The following is a 7,432-nucleotide window of genomic DNA, read 5'->3' as shown; positions in this document are numbered from 1 at the left end:
TTTGACATTTATTCAGGTTTCAGTAATTCCTCTTGGCTACATTGCACTTGATCAAGCACCAATAGGCATCGTAGGCCCTCCTAGCCATCAATTTTAGATCACTTGTTGGCCCCTGCTCAGAGGGATTAATAACATGTTTTAGGTGACCTGTCCCCAGTTCACATCCTCATTATTATACTAACCTTTCCACCCCCCTATACAATTAAACTTGCTCACTCCTAGAAAAATTGGTTTGATTTACACATTCAATTCTGCATCCAAAGATTACTTGGTTCTATAAGACTCCTAGCTTCCCACATGATACCGCACTCAGAAGCCCCTAAAGCGTACCTCCTTAGATGTTAAGGAAAGACTATTCTAATTTTACTTTAGTTCTATAGTCAACAAATATTAATAATGAGACAGTAATCTTTTAATATTAATAAATAAAACTATTTTTATCTTATTCCTCCCTGACAGTATAGCTGGACGTCAGTGCCCTCAACTTTCAGGAGTCCTTCAAACTTTAGACAAAAGCTAGAGCACAATGAGTAGTTGGTTTAAAAGATGCAAAGTTGAACTATTTAATTGCATCTGCTGATTGAAAGGCCTCCTTACTTCTGAATTGTGGGAGTGTGAGGTGGGAGACTGCTGAGTAGAAGGAGAAAGGGAAGCCCTTGGGGAAGACTGAGAGAAAGGGAAGTGCTATTTCCTTTGTCATTTTGAATGAAATGGGAGTGGGAGATTCTCTGTGAGAAATACTGGTCCCACTGTGGTGACTTGAACTGAGCAGGCTGTGAGAAATGTCACAATTAGTCTAATCTTCCTCTTTTTATTGTAAAAAGTAGAGCAGGAAGTAAATGGGAGGATGAATGCCATCATGGATAACTTTTTTGGGTAATCAGACATTTCTTTGAAGAGGTTCAAGTTTAAAGAGATTCAAGTTTATTTCCATATCTCATTCATCCTTCAAGTTTCCCCAATGCTAGCCAATCTTCTCTAACTCCTCTATTCATTTAGAAAACATTTATTACCAGAACTTTAAAAATATTGGTTACACGTGTTTTCATTTTTCTCTAATTATTTATTTAGCTTTGTATCCTCAACTGAGCTTCAGATATCCGAAAAGCAATAACCATATTACTATCCTATAGCATCTTATAAAATTTGCCTCTTATTCTTGTGTGGACACACTGTTAGTGATTAATCAACCTTATTACATGTTTGTTAACTGTGTTTTACACACAAAACTTTATCCCACAACCATCTATCTTTTATGAAGCCAAGCACCCAGCCTGTGAACATACATTCAAATTTGGACTAATAACTATGGTTGAGGCAAGAGAGTTTGCAAGTTCACGGTTAGTACAATAATTGTATTTAATCTTATTTTCTCAAATTTAAAATTTCTTTCTAAACAGAAAATATTTAAAGGCTTGTGCTTTTCACTGATATTTGTAGATCACATTTTGTTTTCTGTACTTCTCAGTGAGACTGCCTGAGCAAATATTATCTCCAAGTTCAAGCAGTTCCAATTCAAGCAGAAGCCGTTAGTTAAACAAACTGGAAAACAAGCTCAAAGTCCATACCCTGGGGTGTTAAATCAACCAAAGCCAATATACACGGATTAATCTGTCTCTATGATTAGAAACGGAACATGGTCAGAGTTAACAACTATTTTCAAATCTATAATTGTGGGGACCATTTAAGAAGATGGTTCAACACGTAAAATAATGGTTTTAAAACAGCTTCACAGAGGACATATACAGGTGCTTTAATTATTGGTGAGGGTGGTGGTTCTGAATGGCTTCTTGGTGGTGTGGCATGAAAGATTTGTAAGAGGGAGTTTGAGGGAGTGCTGGTCCAATCTCTTAATATAACAGATGAAAAAAAAATTAAAGTTTTGAAGTATGAAGTGACTCAATCACACAATGAATGATTAGGAGATTCTGTGCTATTACAATTCTACCTCCACTAAGTTATAAGCACTTTGAGCCAAATCAAAACCACTGTCACCAAGTTGATTCCAATTCATAGTGACCCCGTAAGACAAAACAGAACTGCTCCTTAGGGTTTCTAAGACTGAAATTCTTTACAAGAGCAGAACCTCTTTTTTCTCCCTACAGGTGGATGGTGGACTTGAAGCACCAACCCTGCAGTCAGCAGCCCAATACTTAACACACTGTGCCATGGGGACTCCTTCATATATACTTTAAAAATCTAAAAATTATAAACATCAATGTAAGTTGGAATAGTCTAGGAAAACTTACATAAACCATACTCATGTATTGTGTATTTCAAAGTAGATGAAAATTAGTCTTTTTAATTTTGGAAGGTCTACTGTTAAAACAAACTATAGTATATTAACTAGATGCTGAAAATGAAATAAGGCCTTATCCATATTCATCAGATGTAAATGTAATGATTTGACTGTAGCTATTATTAACTGGTTAATAACTATGTATGATCTCAGGATGCAGTTTCTATCCAGTTAATGTGCTGCACAGTAAAGCTATGACTTTAGCTCAGCTGTGAGGCTGTTGGTCTCAGTTGCTTGCATTAAGGGATGAGCAAGTTCTGCTGATTATCTACGTAGTGAGAGATTATGTTCTAAGAGCTTTTAGAAAAAACTCTCATCAAACAAAATTAGAGTTGTTGCCTGAGAAGGAAGCCTTACAAAGCAACCTGTTAATTGGCCCCAAATAACTCTCATGCACCACATTTAGGGGAAATTGATCATTCATTTTCCCAGCTGAATTTTCAAGCGATTGTGAGTCACTACATGCTGAGGGATTGTATCTGCTGACACTTCTAAAACAAGATGTTTTTGAAGCTGATTCCACTTAGCCTTAGAGATGGCACCCGTCCTCTGGTAGATACAGCTCCACGGAACATACAGAGTCCAATGTGTCTGGTTGACCTTGACTTTGAGAGCAGAGGCTGTTTCTGAATATGAAGAATCAAGTTTGTTCATCCATCCAGCTGACCATTATTCAAGCCCCGTTTGATTTCCTCCTCCTTATCCACTTGTGCCTCCTCCAGGAAAGGTCTTTCTTTCAAAAACATATTCCTTTATTTAACTTGCATAAGGTGACTTCAAAAAGGTTATGGAAAGATTCCATTTTCTACTCACTTTTTGAAGTCTCTTCATATTTGATGAGCATGCACGATATGCCCAGGAATGGAGAAGATGCAAAGAGAACTTAAGTTATATGCTCTGTTCATTTTGACTTTGCATTTTAATTTAAAAGATGACACATATACAGAAGTAGTATTCTTCAAGAATATGATACATTCTTAACTGTACCATATCACACTTGTGATGGTTCCATTTTTATGTGGACTATTGCAGTAGCGATGTTGTTGCTTTTATTATTGTTGAAAAGCACCATCAAACCAGTTCCAACTCATAACAGTCCTATGTACAACAGAATAGAATGCAGCCAGTCAGTCACCACATAATTCCTCTTATATTTGAGCCCATTGTTGCAGTCCCTGTGTCAGTCCATCTCATGGAGGGCCTTCGTCTTGGTCACTGCCTCTCCACTGTACCAGGCATGATGTTCTTCCCAGGGACTGCTCTCTCCTGACATGTCTAAACTACACAAGTGGAAGTCTCACAGTCCTTACCTCTCAAAGGCATTCTGGCTGCATTTCTTCCAAGAATTTCCAGTCCATACTCCTGTAGGAAACAACTTTAAGCTTCTCTTGCCTTTCAGACTTGCAGATGCCATGTTTGCCCCTGAATTACTTGGGTCAGCACCTTGTTACACACCACTTGCTTTAATGAGGTTGGGTTATAGTTTTGTAGTCAGTTTCTGTTGTCACAGTTTGCATTTTTATCCTGAGCTCTCTTGGACCTCCTGATGGATTTTACTTTTTACCTTGCATGCACTAAGGTTCATTCGCCATACTGTATAGTTCTATGTGTTAGGACATATGAGTTATGTTAAGTATTCACGACTACAGGATTATATAGAGTGGTGGGCTTCAGCTGGTTCTCACTGGTTGAGTTGGGCAAACCAGTTGTGAAAATGGCACTTAGAATCAGGGTTCTCCCCTAGGAGGACAGCTGGGCAGCTGCCCTATGTGGACATCTTACATTTACATTCACTGCTCTGTGTTCATGAGTATCTCTGCAACAGCATATTCTAACACCCGTGCCATCCACAGCTATAAAAAATTAGATGGAACGATGCTTGTAATGTTTATTTATTCATTTCATTAAACTCGTTATCCTTTTGATGAAATACATTTTTATTCCCTTGTATTTGTTACTTCAATACACAAATGTGAAACGTAAAGAGAAAAAGTGCCCAGCAACTGAGGGTCACACACTGTCATTCGTTTCAGCTGTGTGTTACGCCCCAAATTCCCATGTGATATTATGAGTGAATTATGCAATTCCTGAACGTGTTCAAAGATCTAAAAATATTGTCAGAACAATTGCTATAAGTTCAGAAGCAGCAGAAAGGGGTTTTTCAAAGATGAACAAAATATGATCAGAGAAAAGGAGTTACCCATTTCTAATTTGTCAGACACAATGGCTGTTGTCTAATTGAGCTACTTCTTGAGGAACGGGGTCCTACACAGTGAAAGGTAGGTAAGAGTAAATCACAGAGCTGATGCTGCTCAGATAAAAGTGAAGAATATTACAAGTGAAGATGCCAGGCAAGAAATAACATGGAAGTATCTTAAATAATAGTCTTATAATTTTTGGTGAGGTATTATTTAGTATTTTAGATTAATATTTTTAATGATCACTCTTCTTACATAATGTAGTTTTGTGCACCTCTTTTATTGTCCTTATTTAAGTATTAACTGTATTACTTTTTAAAGTTCAAATGGTCATTAAGGCAGAAAACTGGTTGTTATTATTTGAACTCCCCCACCGATTAAATATAGCTGTTTCACTATAATTCTCAGTATCTCACCAATCCAACCCTCTTCTTTCTCTCTGGTGCCCTAGTCCCAGCTGCTCGCTATATAGTCTCCCCAGTTTGGCCTTTTCGGGAAGGTAATATGAGAGAGCTTCCAAAGTTTGTGGAAATTTTCCACTATTTTTAATTCCATTTTTCAATGAACCTGTTAAAGTGCCCTTGTATAAATAGAATCCAAATGTGATATTGCCTTTTCTGGCAGCTTCTTTGGCTTAGCAATAGGTGCGTAATGCTCATGCATGTCTTTTCATGGCGTCATAGCTGATTTCTGTTTATTGATAAATAACATTTCACTGGATGGTTATACAACTTAATAGTGACACAATTCATTCCTACATCCCAGTGGTACTCCAGATGAGATTCAATCACCTTCTCAAATGCTGTCATTCCGAGGGCCTCTGCAATGACGGTTGAATTGTTGAAAGCAGGAATATTGAATCTGTGAATGCCATGTACGGAACCTTTCCTCAGGCACACATGTTATGAATTTTAGTGATCCCTGTTCATTTCTTATTTCCTTTGCACACTTGAGGATAGCGTATGTCTCCTATCAAAATTTATATGCGGCAAATATTTATCAAATAAATAAATATAAATAGTAGTTGTATAAAGTTTAGAAGGAAAATGATTACTCTTTCACACAACACATTTCCCTGCAGTTTAATTGGCTCATTGAGTTTTCTAAGGAGGCTGAAAGAGAATAACAGAACTCTACAATAAGCCAGATATTTAGGCACCCTGTAAAGAAGGCCGCCCCTGCATTAATATCAAAGCCCTGGGGAGAGAGAAGCATTCCTTTTGTCCCCACCAATGCTCTTGGAGTCCATGGCTGTGCTGAAGTGATCAGCTTGCTCGTTGCCATGGTGACTTAGCCACCCTGGCTGTAGTCAGCAGGTCTCCCAGCTCTGCCCCAGCAGAGGAGAACCACCCACCTGTTCTCTGTGTTTTCCACCTGGCACACTGCCTTTTACTGAGCAAAGCAAAGGTGGGGAAATGCTGCTGAAGCCTTGGGCTCCACAGGGCCAGGGCATAAGTAGGCGTGAGGGGATGGCCCTGGGAGAAGGGAGGTTCACCTTGTTCCTTTCTTTGAAGAAATAATGCCTTTTGCAAAGACACCTTTGAAAGAAAAACTCCATTACCAAATATGTGGCTTGACATTTAGAGATTTTCCAGAAGACAGGTGACGAATCCCAGGGTTCTCACAGGCTAAGGCCACTCTGAGCAAGAGGAAGGTGCTCCATAAGAATGGACTATGCTTCCTGGAGGAAGGCTGATTGTTTGCTACCCTCTGGACTAGTCCTGGTAAAGGGAGCAAAGGAAACAGACCTCAGGTGGCGTTTGCAGGGTGTGTGTGTGTGTGTGTGTGTGTGTGTGTGTGTGTGTAAGGTACCCACTAGCTACCAAAGAGCTAGCATCTCCCCCTACTTCAGCGATGTTTGTGAACACAGAACGTAAATCCAGACGATTCTGTCTGGATAGCAGCTCAGTGTTGCTGTGAAGTTCCGTGGAGTTGGTTATAGGTTAAGATCCATCGTGTTCTTCGGTGACAGCAGCGTTAGCTCAAAGGGATGCACAAGCTACAATGCTTATAGGAAAAGGGTCCGGGTATAATGATTAAGAGCTCAGGTCTAAACAAAAAGGTCCATTGTTGGAAGCAGGCCTTTGACCTGGATCAAACTGGTTCAGTGATGGACACTGCAGCAAATTCTAAAGTGACTTCAGTTTGTAAACTGTGGCTGCACTGGAATGAGAGCAAGAATGCAGAGCAGTGCAGCTTGAAAGCCCTCAAAGCAGAGACTCAGAAGAGATTTAGAGAACCTGGTTTGAGAGATGAAATTATTGCCAAGAGAATGCAGAGTGACACGCATTCAACAGCAGTGTGGCTGCTGGCTCCCTTCTTTGAGGAGGGCAGGTCTTTACAGCTCTTCTGGTCATGAGATTCTGTGAGTAGGCAATCCCCATGTGTTGGTAAGATAAATTATTTCATTTTCTAAAAGGAAAATTATGTTTCTAGTAGGGAGCCAACCTATTATTTTTCCCATTCTGATTTCACTTCCCTGGCCATAACTGAACCAGTTTGAAGCCTGTTTCACTCTGCTGAAGCCAAAGATGAGCTGGCATTCTGCTCCCATAAAGATTGCAACCTAGGCATACCTTTGGGGCTGTTAAGCTCCGTCAAACAGCACTGCTACGAGTCGGAATTGACTTTCTAGCATACAACAGCCATCTTTATAGAAGACAGATAGCTGGATCCTTTTCCCACGGGGCTTTTGTGTGAGTAGGTTCAAACATCTCACCTTTCGGATAGCAGCCAACTGCATAACTTTTGCACTACCAAATCTTCTTTATAAATGAAATAGATCCTTAGATTTCAAGAGTTAATGGTTTAAAAGGAATCTACTATAATGCTGGAAATTATTATCAACATTATCATCAGCAATTCTAGGAACAGAAGATTACATGTTTCTACCACTTCATGGCTTACAGAGGACATACATTCACAAAACGAACAA

Source organism: Echinops telfairi, unplaced genomic scaffold (assembly GCF_000313985.2).
Source record: "Echinops telfairi isolate 266 unplaced genomic scaffold, ASM31398v2 ScPeMD7_7469;HRSCAF=8507_0, whole genome shotgun sequence".
Classification (NCBI taxonomy): Eukaryota; Metazoa; Chordata; class Mammalia; order Afrosoricida; family Tenrecidae; genus Echinops; species Echinops telfairi.
The sequence above is the reverse complement of the archived record's forward strand: the minus strand, read 5'-3'. Positions refer to the sequence as shown.